General features: G+C 42.4%; 1 protein-coding gene across 1 annotated transcript in view; it reads right to left on the bottom strand.

Annotated features, from left to right (window-relative positions):
• LOC132399105 (GRB2-related adapter protein-like) overlaps positions 1 to 17,517 on the bottom strand; it is a 63,395-nt gene that overhangs the window by 44,535 nt on the left and 1,343 nt on the right. The gene's annotated exons all lie outside the window — the stretch shown is intronic.

The raw sequence follows: 17,517 nt of genomic DNA on the forward strand, positions 1-17,517 counted from the left end.
AGGAATTATGGAACTATATTCCAAGATTCCCCTGTTCTACCACACTCTTCATTGCCCTACCTTTCATCATATGAGTCCTATCATGGTCTGTCTATAGTTTCCACCTCTGCTTCTGTTCTGGAGACCTCAGAACCAAGTCCTATCCATTTTCCCATTGTAACATCATATCATTTAAGAAACACTGGGGGGGGGAGGGGAAGGTAGGTGTGTGTGTGTGTGTGTGTGTGTATATATATATGTGTGTGTGTGTGTATGTATATATATGTGTTTGGAAGGATATCAGCCAAACCTAAAATAATGGGATTAGCTGGGTTGACAATGTGGTCAGCATAAACTGTGTGGGCCAAAGGCCCTGCATCTATGCAGTATTGCTTGGTGAATGTTATTCATTTGGACCTGATAAAAATTTATAGGATTAACAGAAGTGTAGAGGTATCAAAATGTCCAATAATAGAACGCATAACATAATAGAAAACAGAATGCTCTTCTTTGACTATAGGGTCAGTATTCAATGCTATCATCACAATTTATCTATTTATTTGGTCATTTATATATTTATTATTGTTTTTTGTATGACCGGGTTCAGGAACCATCACTATTGCACAACTATCAGGTTCTTGAACAAAACGGGATAACTATACTCACTTGTCCTTCCACTGAGATGTTCCCACAACTAGTTATCGCACTTTAAGGACTCTTTATTTTGTTTTCTCATGTTCTCATTATTTATTGCTATTTATTTATATTTGTATTTGCAGATTGGTGTCCTCTGCACTCTTATTGATCTTCCATTGACCCTGTTATAGTTATTATTCTATAGGTTTGCTGAGAATGCCTGCAGGAAAATGAGTCTCAGGGTTGTATGTAAGACCATATGATACAGGAGCAGAGTTAGGCTCTTTGGCCCATCGAGTCCGCTCAATTTCATCACGGCTGATCCATTTTCCTTCTCATCCCCAATCTCCTAATATCCTACTGTCTCCCCCTATCCTTCCTTATCCTGACTAACCAAAAATCTGTTAACCTCTGCCTTAAATATACCCAATGATTTGCTCTCCACAGCCACCTGTAGCAACAAGTTCCACAGATTCACACACTGTGGCTAAAGAAATTCCTCTCATCTCCACTCTAAAAGGACACCCCTCTATTCTGAGGTTGTGCCCTCTGGTCTTAGACACCCCACCATAGGAAACATCCTCTCCACATCCACTCTATTGAGACTCTTCAATATTCAATAGGTTTTAATTAGGTGACTCCTCATTCTTCTGAATTCCAGTGAATAAAGCCCCAGAGCCATCAAATGCTCCTCATATGACAAGCCTTTCAATCTTGGAATCCTTTTTGTGAACTTCCTTTGAACTCTCTCCAATGTCAGCACATCCTTTCTTAAACAAGGGCCCAAACCTGCTTGCAATACTTGATGTGAAGCCTCACCAGTGCTTTATAAAGCCTCAACGTTACATTCTTGATTTTATATTCCAGTCCTCTAAAAATAAATGCGAACAAGCAATAAAAGCTTGTTATTGCTTCCAAGAATTCCCACAGATTTGTCAGGCAAGATTTTTCCTTGAGGAAACCATGCTGACTATGGCCTATTTTATTTTGTGCCTCCAAGTGCCCTGAAACCACATCCTTAACAATTGACTCCAATATCTCCTAGCCAGTGAAGTCAGACTCACTAGCCTACGGTTTCTTTGCTCCTGTCTCTCTCCCTTCTTGAAAATTACAGTGATATTTGCAATTTTCCATTCCTTCAGAACCATGCCAGAATCAATTGATTCATGAAAGATCATTACTAATGCCTCCACAATCTCTTCAGCCACCTCTTTGAGGACCCTGAGCTGTACACCATCTGGTCCAGGTAACTTACCTACCTTGAGACCTCTCAGTTTCCCAAGAACCTTCTCCCTAGTATTGGCAGCTTCACGCACTATTGTTCCCCGACACTCTCAGACTTCCACCACACTGCTAGTGTCTTCCACAGTGAAGACTGATGCAAAATATGGTGACATATATGTATTCTTAGAATAAAATTTACTTTCAACTTCATATTCTTTTGCACACTGATTGCTTGTCAGGCTTTGTGTGTACCTTTTCATTCATTCTGTTTTATTTCCTTGTTCTATTGGTAATGCCAGCAAGAAAATGAGTATCAGTGTAGTATATGGTGACATATATGTACTTTGATAATAAATTTACTTTGAACATGTAAGCTATTATCTGTATTGTTACTTATATTATTTTATTATTTGCACTTTTTTTGTAACTTACAGCAATTTTGATGGTCTTGCACTGTACTGCTGCTACAAAACAAAAAAATTTCACAACAAATGTTAATAAACATTTTTATTCCAATTCTGTTAAGGTTGAGGGTGAGAAGGGGAGTCAAAAAGAGACATGCGAGGCAAGTTTTCCTTTAAAAAACAGTGCAGTGAGTCCTGGAGTGCTCTGCCAGGGGTGGTAGTGAAGACAATCACGGTGGTGGTAACTAAGAGGCTCTTAGATAGGTACACGAACCTGCAGAGAATGGAAGGATGGTGTCCATGTACAGGCAGAAGTGTAATTAGAGGCCATTTACCTAGCTCGGGGCGATCCAGAGTTATGAGTTCAATTCTAGCACTGTTCTGTAAGGAATTTCTGCATGTCCTCCTTGTGGAATGTGTGGATTTTCCCCAGCTATTCCAGTTTCCTCCCACAGTCCAAAGACCTACCAGGTCGGTTCACTGACAATTGTCAATTGGCCTGTGATTAGGTTAGGGCCAATGGGGATTGTGGAGTTGCAGAGGCACTGTGGCTCAAAAGGCCTGAAGGCCTATTTCGTGCTGTATTGTTAAATTCTGCTGAAGGGCTTTGGCCTGAAACATCGACGGTTCTCCTTTCCAGAGATGCTGCCTGGCGTTGTGTGTTGCTCCTGCATTTTACGCGCATCACTTGGATTTCCAGCATCTGCAGATTTTCTCGTTTGTAAATAAATAACTGGGAATGTCGTGGGCCAAAGGGACTGTTCCTGTACAATATTCTATTTAAAATTGATTGATACCAGTTTAAAAATTGTCCCATGCAACTCTCTCTCTAAACAGCGTTTAGTGTGGAATTTGCTGGTGGGTTTATTACTCTCTGTGGAGTAAACTATGGGAAGAAAAATGCTACTTTGCCACTCTATTACTTAATAAAGGACCCAAACTTAGTTTGAATTACTGCCTATTCCCATGTCTGTAGGAGAAAGACGTACAGGCATCCACTACCATCTGTAGATACATGTAAGGTTTAATAACCCTCTTCTGCATTGTAAATTTTAACTGCCTTTTGTGTAATTTTGTGAGGACATTCAAAGAACGTTCATTGATGGAAAATCCTATGGTAAACTGTTAAGGGCTGGAGAGGAAGGGATCTGACAGGAGAAGAAATTGAATCATCAGAGAAAGGGAAGGAGGAGGGGACCTAGGTAGAGGTGATAGGCAGCTGAGGAGATGTATGAGGCCAGAGTAGGGATAGAAGAAAAGGGGAGGGAGGAGGATTTTTTTTTAAACCGGAGGGGAAATTGATATTCATGCCATCAGGTTAGAGGCTACCCAGACAGAATACAAGGTGCTACTCCTTTGCCCTGAGGAGGTACAGTGAAAAACATATCTCACATACTCTTCATACAGATCAATTCATTACAACAGGGCACTGAGGTACTACCGGGTAAAAAGGTCCATTTTGAGGATCACCACTTTGTTGTGGTGGAGAGGCTTGAGATCCTGAGAGCGATGCCATCTGGAGCTTAGCTCCTGCTAGGGTCGCCCATGGCAGTAAGGTCAAGAGGGAGGTTCCAGACAAACAGCGATCCAGCTAAGACCTCGTTGTGGAGCTGGCAGAAGACCATGACACATCGTACTGCAGTGATGGCAGAGGAAGGCTGCAGCACCGAAGGGCCCCACAGCTGTCTTGTGTCCCATGCTGCTGGACCCTGACCCCCGATGGCAGCCTTTGCAATAGCCTCCCCATGTTAAACAAAGTCATGTACAGGCATTCTCTGTTAAGGAAATCCATCCTAACATCACCAGAACACGTGGATCTCAGATGGGCCTCTAGACCAACCTGAAGACTCAGCAACAGACAATCCCCTAGGGCTAGGAGAACATCATACTTGACTCAAGTGCACACCAACTACAAGGCAAAATAATAACAAACTGCAGATTAAAGTGCTACAAATACGGGGAAAGTGCAGTGCAGGTAGACCAACAAGATGCAAAGTTGTGATGTGGTAGATTGTGAGATCAAGAGTCTCTCTTATCCTCCAAGAGATCTATTCAACAGTCTTGTAATAGTGGGATAGAAACTGCCCCTTGAGATGTGGTCTTCTTTACATTGATGATATCTGTCGTCAATTGGTGGACCACTTCATCGAATATCTCTGGTCTACCTGCCAAAAGTGGAACTTTGAGGTTGTCAAACATTGTAATTCCCATTCCTGTTCCAACATGTCGGTCCATGGCCTCCTTTTAGGCCAAGATGAGACCACCCTCAGGGCAGAGGAGCAGCACCTTATATTCTATCTGGGTAGCTTCTAACCTGATGGCATGAATATCAATTTCCCCTCTGGTAAAAAAAAATTCTTCCTCCCTCCCCTTTTCTTCTATCCCTACTCTGACCTCCTACATCTTCTCAGCTGCCTATTACCTCGGCCTAGGACCCCTCCTTCTTCCCTTTCTCTGATGATCCACTCTCCTCTCCTATCAGATCCTTTCCTCTCTAGCCCTTTAACTTTACCACCTACCTAGCTTCACCTATCACCTTCTATCTATCCTGCTTCCCCTCCCCGCATCTTTTTATTCTGGCTTCTTCCCCCTTCCTTCCCAGTCCTGAGGAAGTCTCGGCCCAAAACATTGACATTTTTTCATTTCCAAGGATGCTGCCTGACCTGCTGAGTTTCTCCAGGTGCTTTGGATTTCCAGCATCTGCAAAATTCCTTGTGTTTATGATATATCCAATACCCACAGTATATTACTATCTCACTGATATTAGGATATAATAAAGGACATGTCCTTCCCTTGTAGAACACACCTAATTTTGATATCAATGAGGCTGAAATATCAGATAGATTTTCTAGCGGATAGGAACACTTTTTACCAGATTAGTTATGATCATCACAGTCTCGTAGTGGTTTGTACAACACTATCACAGCTTGGGACACCGGAGATTGGAGTTCTGTAAGGAGTTTGTACACTCCTCCCGTGAATGAGCGGGTTTCCTCCAGGAGCTGTGGTTTCCTCCTACTTTCCAAAGACGTACAGGTTAATAGGTTAATTGGTCATTGTAAAGCGGGCTGGCATTAAATAGGTGGGTTGCTGGGCGGTGTCACTCGTTGGGCCGGAAGGGCCTATCCCACATTGTATTTCTAAATAAATAAGATATATCTCAGCAATTCTACTATCTATGTGTCATTAAAGGCACAGGCAATCAAGTCCACAGTTCAAAGGGAAACACCAGACTTTTATTGTGCCTTTCAGTAATCCAGTCCTATTGATACCTTCCTCGATCCTTGGGAAATTTTCAGTATACACAGGCAATGGTGTGAAACTAGGTTTTTGATGGTCAAGGTAGAAGAGTAATCACTGTCATAGGAAGTCTACAAAAAATGGTGGATACAGCCCAGTCCATCACAGGAAAAGCCCTCCCCACCATTGAGCACAGTGATAAGGAGCACTACCACAAGAAAGCAGCATTCATCAGCAAGGACCCCCACCATCCAAGCTGTGTTCTCGCCTTGCTGCAGGAGATATAGGAGCCTTAGGTCCCACACTATCAGGTTCAGGAACAGTTACTATCCTTCAACCATCAGGTTTCTGAACTAACGTGGATAACTTCACTCATCACAACTCTGAACTATTTCCACAACCTATGGCCTCACTATCAAGGGCTCTGCAACTCTTGCTCTCCATATTATTCATTTATTTATTGCATTTTCACAATTTGTCTTCTTTTGCACATCGGTTGTCAATCTTTGTGCTGTTTTTCATTGATTATATTGTACTTCTTTATTCTATTGTGAACGCTTACGAGAAAATGAACCTCAACGTAGTATATGGTATCTTTGATTATAAACTTACTTTGAGGTTCGAACTTTGAGGACAGAGCAACATGAAGGGGTTAAAATCTACAAAATTCTAAAAAGGGCTTGTCTGGGTAATTGCCTCCAGTAGCTGTGGAGGACATTCTGTATACAAAATAAAAGGGCCCAGCCACTCCGGAGATGATAACCAGAGGGTAGTTCAAAGTTATGAGGGGTATAGATAGAGTAAATGCAAGCAGGTACCACCCCCACCCCAGCTTTTGGGTGATACTAGAATGACAGGACATAGTTTAAGGGTGAAAGCTGATATTTAAGGGAGACCCGAGGGGGAACTTTTTTAGAGGGTATTGCGAATGTAGAATGAGCTGGCAGCGGAAGTGGTAGATGCAAGTTCAGTTGCAATACTTAAGAGAAGTTTGGATACATACATAGATGGGAAGATCATGGAGGGTTATGGTCTGGGTGGGGTTCTATGGGCCTAGGCAGAATAATAGTTGGAATGGACTAGATGGGCTGAAGGGCCTGTTTCTGTGTGGCAGTGCTCTATAACTCTATAACTCTAAATGAAGGTACATTGAATTACATCTAAAGAATCTCAGTACAGCAAACTGAACCTTGTCTCGCTGCTTCCTTACAGGAAGTGTCTAGTGGGTGCCTTCTATCGCCTCAAAACCACACAGTGTCTTGAAACTCCATCGGTGGAAATAGCGAGTCTGGTGGTTGTTTTATTGCCATTCTCAGGCTCCATGTGGCAATGGAGGACAGCCTGGAGTTACAAGTGGGGCAAGGCGGCCTCACTCCGGGCACCACTCACGGAGAAGCAGTTTTCCACATTGTTGAGATGACTTAAGGGGGAGCAAGCATCAACACTCATTTGCCATCCCATCCACACCCCCAGCCCACATACACTGCCTTCCAAGCCTTCCTTGTCCATTGGTTGTGAATGTATATTACTGACTCCCTGTTTTCCCTCATTACCCTGCAGCTAAAATATCTCCACAAACCATGTCACTATAGCTGGGCAATGCCCACGTTACTTCAGACATATGCTGTCATGCGTTGACTGCTTCACTTTCGCTTCCCCTTAAAGCTGCCAGTCATTTAGACATAAGAGGTGAGTAAGAGGTGGCTTAAAACTACATGGCAGAGCTTTTTTTTCCACTCTTTAGAACATACATGGAACATAGAGCAGTACAGTACACAGACAAGCCTTCAGCCCACAATTTCTCTGCCGACTATGAGCCAGTCTAAACTAATCCTATCTGCCTGCACGCAGGCACCTTCCATCTTCCATCCGCGACAGCTCATATGGCTGTCAAAATGTCTCTTAAATGTTGATATCATATCTTCTTTCACTTCTTCCCCAAGCAGTGCATACCAGGCACTTACTGTTGTGTAAAAACAAACCTTGCCTTGCACATATCTCTTAAACTCCCCCCTCCCTCACAATAAACTGAAGCCCTCTAAAATTAGGCACTTACATCCTTGGGGTGGGGGGGGGGGGGGTAAAAGTCTTGGACTGCCTGCCCTATCTCTACCTCTCATAACTTTATACATTTCTATCAGGTCATCCCCTCAGCTTCTGATGCCCCAGAGAAGATAACCCATGCTTGGCTAAGTGCACCAATCTGAGCAAAGAATATCTTCTGCATCATCTCCAAAACTTACACTATACAGTAGTGACCAGTATTTACTTAATGGGCTGGTGCTGCCCAATTACACCCATGGGACCAATTAATCTATTGACCTGTTCATCTTTGTACAGTGGGAGGAAATCTAGGCACTCCCTTCAGACAGTGGCAGGAATTGAACCTGGGTCACCGGCACTGTGAAGCGTTTTGCAAACCGTTACATTACTGTGTTGTCCTGTACTTCATACAATATTCTAAATGTGGCCTAGTTAAAGTTTTACAGGATTCCCCCGCTATTCGAAGGAAGAGCGTTCCTATGAAACTGTTTGTAAGCCGAAAAGGTGTAAAGCGAAGAAGCAATTACCATTAATTTATATGGGAAAAATTTTTGAGCATTTCCAGACCCAAAATATAACCTACCAAATCATACCAAATAACACATAAAACCTAAAATAACATGAACATATAGTAAAAGCAGGAATGATATGATAAATATACACCCTATATAAAGTAGAAATATTGTATGCGCAGTGTCGTTTCACTTATCAAACTCAGAAAGACAGCGAGCCAAAATTGATTTGGAGAACAAAAAAAAATCGGCACGCACACACCTACGCATACACGCATGCGCAAACAACTGCCCGCACAAGGTTTCATGGTCATTGTAGTCTTTCTCGGGGTAAACACACGTATAAAGCAGGCATCTTTTTTTCGTAAAAGCAAAAATCCTCTTTGGTTAGTGAAAACAGGTACAAATGTAGGTCTTTCGTAACAGCGAGCGGTCGTAAAATGTTCGAGAAATGGGGGCCACCTCTATACCCAAAACTCCAACTGATGAAGACAAGCATGCCTGACTTCTTCGTTACCAGCTTATCCAATTGTGTTGCCACTTTCAGTGGACTATGGACTTGAACGCAAAGATCTTTCTGTACATTAATATTTCTCAGGGTCAAGTTACTAAACTTCCTTCTTGCATTTGACCTCCCAAGATGCATCACAGCACACTGAAATTCTTGATAACCTGTTGTTTACTTTGACAAATGTTGGCGCTATCCACACCATCACCAATCTGCTCTAATGTTCCCCTTGATGGTTTGGAGACATAGAACAGTACACCACAGTACAGGCCCTGGGCCCACAATGTTTTCCTGACCTATATAAATCAACTCCATGGTCTTGATGAAGAGTCTCGGCCCAAATCGTCAACTGCTTACTCTTATCCATAGATGCTGCCTGGCCTGCCGAGTTCCTCTAGTACTTAGTGTGTGTTGCTAGGATTTCCAGCATCTGCAGATTTTCTCCTGTCCATGATCAATCCTACACAACTCATTGTCCTCAATTTTTCTTTTATCCCATGTGCTTATATACCAGTCTCGTAAACATCCCTAATGTACATGGCTCCACCACCACCACTGGCAGTGTGTCCCATGCACCCATCACTCTTGGTGTAAAAATATATCTCAGCCACCTTCCCTAAACTTTCCTCCAATCGCCTTAAAAGTATGTCCTCTCATATTAGCTATGGACGCCCTGTGAAAAAGTCACTGACGGCCACTCTATCAACGCCTCTTATCATCTTACACACCTCAATTAATTCGCCTTTCAACTTCCTTTGCTCCACCTTTCTACATAAGACATGCTCTGTAATCCAGGCAGCATCCTGGTAAATCTCCTCTGCACCCTCTCTAAAGCTTCCACATCCTTCCTGTAATGAAGTGACCAGAACGGAACACAAGTTGTCAAAGACTCAAGTTTAGCTTGCTAATGTTCAAATGGTGACATTTCCTTATACGAGAAGCACTGTATAAACGCAAAATGTTTTTTGGGGTTTATTAAGTCAATTTTTGATATTATTTTCTCTAAATGAGAAAAGGCCACAGCGACCGAAATGTCAGTAAATCCCCTCAGCAAAGCCAGAAGACTTTCTTTTTCCCCTGTTTTACCTCATATTTTCCTTTAAATTGCTCATCCTCTGACCACCAGCCAATGAATGCCATTTACTGCTCCTATCGATGACTCAAGTTGATTGCTGGTACCAGGTGGTGGCACTGTAACACAGCAGATAAAAGCTGTTGCCTCATAGCTCTGGGAAAACCAGGTTCAATTCTGACTTCTGGTGCTTTCTGCCCAGAGTTTGCAAATTCTCTCTGTGACAATGTGGGCTTCATCTGGGTGCTCTACTTTCAAAGTTCAAAGTAAATTTATTATGAGTATACCTGAGATTCACTTTCTTGAAGGCACCCACAGGAAAACAAATACAATAGAATCTGTGAAAAAACACACAGGTACATAACAAAGTCAGAGACCCTGAAAGTGGGTCAGTAGTCTATATAGTCAGTTCAGCGCTGAGGTAATTGGCCACTGGAATTTTCCCCTCCATACAGGTGGTTAACAAGAAAAATCAAAGGTAAATTGATGGGTGTGTTTACGAATATGTTGCATGGGTACAGAGGTACAAGGACCATAAAACACAGGAGCAAAATTAGGTCATTCAGCCCATCGAGTCTACTCCGCCATTCCATCATGCCGATCCCAGGTCCCACTCAACCTGAAGCACCTGCTTTCTCGCCATATCCCTTGATGTCCTGAACGATCAGGACACAATCAACTTCCTCCTTAAATATACCCATGGACTCAGCCTCCATCGCAGTCAGTGGCAGAGCATTCCACAGATTCACTACTCTCTGGCTAAAAAAAATTCCTCCTTACCTCTGCTCTAAAAGGTCGCCCCTCAATTCTGAGGCTGTGCCCTTTAGTTCTGGATACCCCCACCATAAGAAACATCCTCTCCACATCCACCCTATCTAGTCTTTTCAACATTTGATAGGTTTCAATGAGATCCCCACACATTCTTCAGTATTCCAGTGAGTACAGGCCCAAAGCTGCCAAACACTCCTCATATGTTAACCCCTTCCTTCTCAGAATCATCCACATGAACCTCCCCAGACTCTCTCCAACGGTCCAAAACTTTTGACAATACTCCAGTGTGGCCTGACTAATATCTTATGAAGGCTCAGGATTATCTCCTTGTTTTTATATTCTATTCCCCTTGAAATAAATGCCAACATTGCATTTGCCTTCTTTACCAGACTCAACCTGTAAATTAACCTTTGGTGATTCTCGCACGAGTGTAGAGTTCCTCTACACTTCTGATGTTTGAACCTTCTCTCCATTAAGATAATAGTCTGCACTATTGTTCCTTTTACCAAAATGCACTATACATTTCCCAACACTGCATTCCATCTGCCACATTTTGCCCATTCTTCCAATGTGTCCAAGTCCTGCTACAATCACATTGCTTCCACTCACTGCCTCCTGACTGTCTGCCATTCCTCTATCCAGGCCAGTATCTTTCCTGTAATGCCATAGGATTTTATCTTGTTAAGCAGCCTCATGTGTGGCACCTTATCAAATGCCTTCTGAGAATCCAAGTAAATGACATCCTCTGCCTCTCCTTTGTCCACCCTGCTTGTTACTTCCTTGAAGAACTCAAACAGATATGTCAGGCAAGATTTCCCTTCATAGAAACCATGCTGATTTGACCTATTTTATTATTAGTCTCCAAGTACCTCAAAACCTCATCCTTAATAATAACATCAGCGAGAGGAGAGCATGACCTGGGTAGTGGGAGCTCCTGATGATGGATGCTGGTTTTCTGCGACTACGCTTTGTGTAGACATGCTCAATGGTGGGGAGGGTTATACCCATGATGGACTAGACCATGCCCACTTCTTTTTGTATGATTTTCTGTTCAGGGGCGTTGGTGTTTCCATATCAGGTTGTGAAGTAGCCAGTCAATATACTCTCCACTTCTTTGGCACATGTCTTGAGGCAAATTCTAGGGATCACAGATAACTTGCTCCCAATTCCTTGGGCATGATGAAGTGTGATGAAGCCACATTGAGTTTACAAGACTCTCCATAGATGATGTGGGAAGTGCCGCACAGGGTAATTTAGGGGTTGGCATAATCCTCTCAGTCACACTGGACTGATGTGCCCTCCTGGTTAATGGACACAAAGTTTTCAATGCCATCCTGAGTGATGCTTATCCATTTTGGTAGGTCATGAGTGAGGAACCAGTGCAGACATCACAGTTTCGCAAGAGGTTTTGAACCTCTTTCTTTTTTTCTGCTGGAAATTTCATTCTGTGATAGAACATTGGGAAAACAGTGTCTGGTATCAGATGCGCAAGCTATATTTCCTATCCATGGGAGACATCTTTGGAAAATTAGGGCCTTAGTGCTCGCAGTGTCGGCTTGGAGAAGCCATTTATTTATTGAGATACAGTACAGAACAGGCCTTTCTGGCCCTTTGAGCCATACTGCCCAGCAATCTCCCGATTTATCCCTAGCCTAATCATGGGACAACTAATAATGACCAATTAACCTACCAACTCAGAGCACTCAGAGGGAAACCCACGTGGTCACAGGGAGAACGTACAAACTCTTACAGACAGCAGCGGGAATTGAACCCTGGTCGCCTGTACCGTAAAGAGCGGTGCTAACCACTTCACTACCATTTAGTTTCTTACCCTGACATAATCTCCTTTGGCTGAATGACAATTTTTGATGGTTTGTGCTTCTGTGAACCTCTTTTGGGCATTTGATGGACTCTTGATCTCACAATCTATCTTGTTTTGACCTTACATCTTACTGTCTAGCTGTATTATACTTTCTCTGTAAGACTATATTCTGCACTGTATTGTTTTACAATGCACTACCTCAATGCACTGTTGTAATGAATTGTTCTGGATGGACAAACATATGGACAAATCCATATGTAAAACAAGTTTTTCACTGTACCTCAATACATGTAATAATAATAAACAAATTTAATTGATACCACCTTCAAATACAAACAGAAAAAAACAGTTGTCATGACTACAGAGGGAGTGTCACCACCACTGCCCCCTCATTGTCTCCCAGCTGCTCCTCAAATTGGAGTACGAAATGCTTTCATTTAGAGCCATGAGAGATATGACTTTCACCCATATCTGTATATTTGAGATATACAAAATTATGAAGTGTATAGTAAGGATTAATGCAAGCACAGGCTTTTTTCCGGAAGTTGGGCGAGACTGTAACTATAGGTCATAGTTTAAGAGGGAAAGGTGAAATGTTTAAGGAGAGCCGGATGCCGAACTTCTTCACTGAGATGATGGTACAAATGGGGAACGAGCTGCCAGCAGAAGTGGTGGATATGGGCTTGATTGCAACATGTAAGAGAAGTGTGGATAAGTACATGGACAGGAGGGGTATGGAGGGCTATGGGCCAGGAGTGGGTAAAAGGGGCTAGACAGAATAATGATGGACCAGATGGGCCGAAGAGTCTGTAGCTCTCTGTGACAATGACTTCTATCTCATTTCCAGTTCGCAGAGGGCAGCAATAGCCACAGGATGTGACTTCTATTGACCTCTCAAAAGTCATTGCCTCTGTCTATTGAGACAGACTGGGGACATCCTTCTTCAACTAAGTTGCTTTGTTACCTCTGCCAAATGATGAGATGCAAGCCATGATCCAAACTAATCGGTCCACAGCAGAGTCAATCTCAGTGGGGTCTGGTGTCAAACATAGCTGCATTAACAAATTTTTTTTCTCTCTGCACTTCGCTTCCAGTTGCTGCTTGAAAAATGGGTAACTGTTCAACCTACGACCAAGGTCATTCCAGATTCGGATCTGTCACACGTACATCAAAACATACAGTGAAATACATCGTTTGCATCAAGGGTGTGCTGGGGGTGGGGGGTATGGTGGCCTGCAAGTGTCACTACATATTCTGACCCAACTTGCCCACAATGTTCAGCAGAACAACACAAGTAGCAGCAACCACCCCACCCCCCAGCCACCAGTTCCTGCCCTTGACTTCACTTCCTGCCCTTGACTCTTCACTTCCTGCCTTTGACCTCCAGCTCTCCCTAAACCATAACGGGACTTCCAACTCCTGCAGTGTCCTCAGAACCATCCCTACAAACCTAGAAAACCCTGATGGACCACACAGGTTATTGCCATTTTGACCAGAAGTGAAGACTCACGATGAAGAATAGTGGATCTTTTATTAATGGATGTTGTAAATTAGTGAACACACAGTTTTGAAATTACTATTTGACCCCTAACTCCCTGTGCTGTCCTTAACACCATCCCTACAAACCTAAAAATCAGCCTAGTCTGACAGCATCATGGTATGCATCATTACAAGACTTTCTTTTGTACACTTTTGGAACTGAATTCAAAGTCAGCATTGTACAAAGTTCATTTAACTGTTCAAAAGTTAGGAAGTTACGTTGTACACTTAAAAAAAAACTTTGGTTAGGCCACATCTGGGTTACTGCATTCAATTCTAGTTGCCCCATTACAGGAAGGATGTCGAGGCTTTGGAGAGGCGTAGAGGAGTTTTACTAGGATGCTGCCTGGATTAGAAGGCATGTGCTACAAGGAGAGGTTGCAAAAACTAGGGCTGTTTTCTCCAGAGGCTGAGGAGAGATCTGATCGAGGTTTATAAAATGATGAGAAGCAGAGATAGAGGAGACAGCTGGGTCAAAATGCAGAATATCAGATGGCATGCATTTAAGGTAAGATGAGTGGGGAGGGTTTTTAAAAAAAATACAAGAAGTGGTGAGTGCCTGGAATGCACTACCAGTAGTGATGGTGGAGGCAGATACAATTGAAATGTTTAAGAGGATGTGTTATATAGGCACATGAATATGTAGATAATGGAGAGATATGGACCATGTGTAGGCAGAAAGCATTAATTTAATTCGGCATCACAAGATTAAGTATTCAAAACATTGTGAGCTGCGGGGTCTGTTCCCTTGCAATACTTTCTATGTTCAATGTCAGTTACTCATTGAACGAGCCTTACATTCAACTCACGCAATACAGAGATTACCTGGTCCATGGTTATCCCTGAAACAGATTATTTTGGTCATTCAATGCCTTGCCATTTATTGGACCTATACTATATGTTAATTGACGGCCAAGTTTTCTTCATTCAGTGACTGCACTCCACAAGTAAAAAGCATAACAAAGGGAATAAATGTCAGTCTCAAATGTTGAAGAATGATCATGAATCTCTAATGATGTCTGTGTCATCCCGTGTTAGTCCTGACCAGATAATTACTGTTGATTGTGGCCATTTGATCAGCACTTGCTGTTACCATATCAAAGGATTTGTCCTCGGACCAGCACGCAAGTGCCATTACAAAGATGGCACAATGGTACCTCTTCTTTCTCAAAAGTTTGCATAGATTTGGCATGTCAGCTAAAACTTTAACAAACTTCTATAGATGCATGGTGCCACACACACAGAATGCTGGAGGGACTCAGCAGCATCCATGGGAAAGACTACAGTCGAAGTTTGGGCCAAGATCCTTCATCAGGAGAAGAGTGGTGGTGGAGGCAGATATGATTGAAATGTTTAGGAAGATCATAGGATATATAGGCACATGAAAATGTAGATAATGGAGTCCTGATGAAGGGTCCCGGCCCGTCAACGTTTCCATAGATGCCGCCTGGCCTGCTGAGTTCCTCCATCATCATGTACGTGTTGTTTAGATTTCCAGCATCTGCAGATTTTCTCTTGTTTGTGATCGTTGCACAATGCTTCACGGTCTGGCATGGGAACACCAATGCCCAAGAACGGAATGGAAAAGTCAGCAGGAAGTGGTGGATACAGCCCAGTGCATCACAGGAAGGGCCCTCCCCATCACTAAGCACTTTTACAGGGAGTGCTGCCTCAAAACAAAAGCAGCATCCATCATCAAGGACGTCCACCATCCAGGCCATAACCTCTTCGTGCTACCACCACCAGGCAGAAGGTATTGAACCCTTAGGTCCCACATCACCAGGTTCAGGAACAGCTATTACCCTACAACCATTACGCTCCTGAACCAGCGTAGATAACTTCACTGACCTCAACTCTGAACCTAGTCCACAACCTATAGTCTCACTTTGAAGGACTCAACAACTCATATTCTCCATACAGTTTTGCATACATTCTACGGCATTTTTTTAATATCCTGTAAACATCTGCAAGAAAAATACCATCTTGAGATTCTATGATAACATTCATATTTACATAATAAATGTACTTTGACAGAAGTGATGTAATGAGATCACTGGGATGAGATGCAGGCAGATGAATGGTGCCCAGTAAATGGTGTTCCAGACATTGCAAGTTTTACTTTGCCATTCATTATTTTTCTCTTGTAACAGAGTCCGGGCACCAAGACAGACTAAGGAGATTATAATGCACTTATGTCCTGGAGATCATGACCATGGCCTGAAGATGGGCTCCAACTGTTTTTCTTTCATTTTAAGCTTAACATTTCTGACTGGTTGCATCACAGCCTGGTATTATAACTCCAATGCACATGATCGTAAGAAGCTGCTGAGGGCTGTAGACTCTGTCAGCTCCGTTACCAGCACAATTCTCTTTGCCATTGAAGACTCCACAAAGAGGCAAGGCCTCAAAGAAAATGGCATCCATCAATAAAGACCCTCATCAATCTGAACATTCCCACTTCTCATTCCTACCATCAGGGAGGAATACAGGAGCCTGAAGACCCAGACTGAATGATTCAGAAACAGCTTTGTTCCCTTTGCCATCAGATTCCTGAATCCATGATCACTTCCTTATAGTTCCTCTTATTTCGCACTATTTAGTTATTTTTGTACTTGGTAAATTTTTATGTACTGCTATCACAAAGCAAATTTCACTTCATCTAAGTCAACGATGATAAACCCCATTTAGATTCTAATTTCAGATTTGAAATTAATGTAAGTGTACAGGTCCAATGGGGGGAGGCTGGTACTGTGAAGGAGCTAGCAAGTGGGGAAAATATAATTAGGTATATTACGAACATTTTCATGAGATTATCAGTGAGTTAAATATTTCACATACTACTTGTAAATTTCAATGAAAACCTCCTATTGCGATTCCTCGTTATTTTCTCAGTGGAAATCTCAGAAGTTATAGCAATAAATTCAATAATGTTCCCAAACAGTAATTATTTTGTTTCATACAGGCTAATTTTTGACTTGCCTAAAGCTAGCTTCTGTGCCAATTTAACAAAATTAAATTAAACTTGTATTTAATATTTACTAATGACATTCACTCTATTACAGTTTTATTTTCCTACCTGTAGTAAAATTTGAGAAATAAAGTTACCATAAACTTAACTGTGACAATTAACCTGATGCATATTGAGCTACAAAGATCTTGCAATAGCAGTTCAGTTTAAGCTCTATCTTAACCATTTGATCAGGATACCAGATCTTTGCTATTTCCCTGTGTAACCTGCATATAGTCAGGATTTCTTCAGTGCAGTTGAGTTGAAGAACCTGACAAACATGAAAGTTAATCCATGAATTAACTTGGGAGAAGCACAAGTTAAATTAGAATCCTTAATAAAACATAGAGCACTACAGCACAGTACAGGCCCTTTGACCCATGTTGTTGTGCTGACCTTCTAATCTACTACAAGATCAATCTAACCTTTCCCTCCTACACATGATGATTTTTTAAATCATTCATCTACCTCCCCAAAAGCTTCTCAAATATCCCTAATGTATCGAACTCTACTGCCATCTCTGGCAAAGCACCCACCACTCTTCCCAAGTTTTGACCTCGGACATTCCCCCCCCCCCCTCATATTTTACTCCACTTTAAAATTACGCAGTCACGTATTAGCTATTTCCGCCCCTGAAAAAAATCTCTGGCTGCCCATTTGATCTATATCTCTTAGCACCTCTACATCTCTCATTCTCCTTTGCTCCAAAGAGAAAAACCCTAGTTTGCGCAACTGATCCAGGCATCATCCTGGTAAATCT

Source organism: Hypanus sabinus, chromosome 9, assembly GCF_030144855.1.
Source record: "Hypanus sabinus isolate sHypSab1 chromosome 9, sHypSab1.hap1, whole genome shotgun sequence".
Lineage (NCBI taxonomy): Eukaryota > Metazoa > Chordata > Chondrichthyes > Myliobatiformes > Dasyatidae > Hypanus > Hypanus sabinus.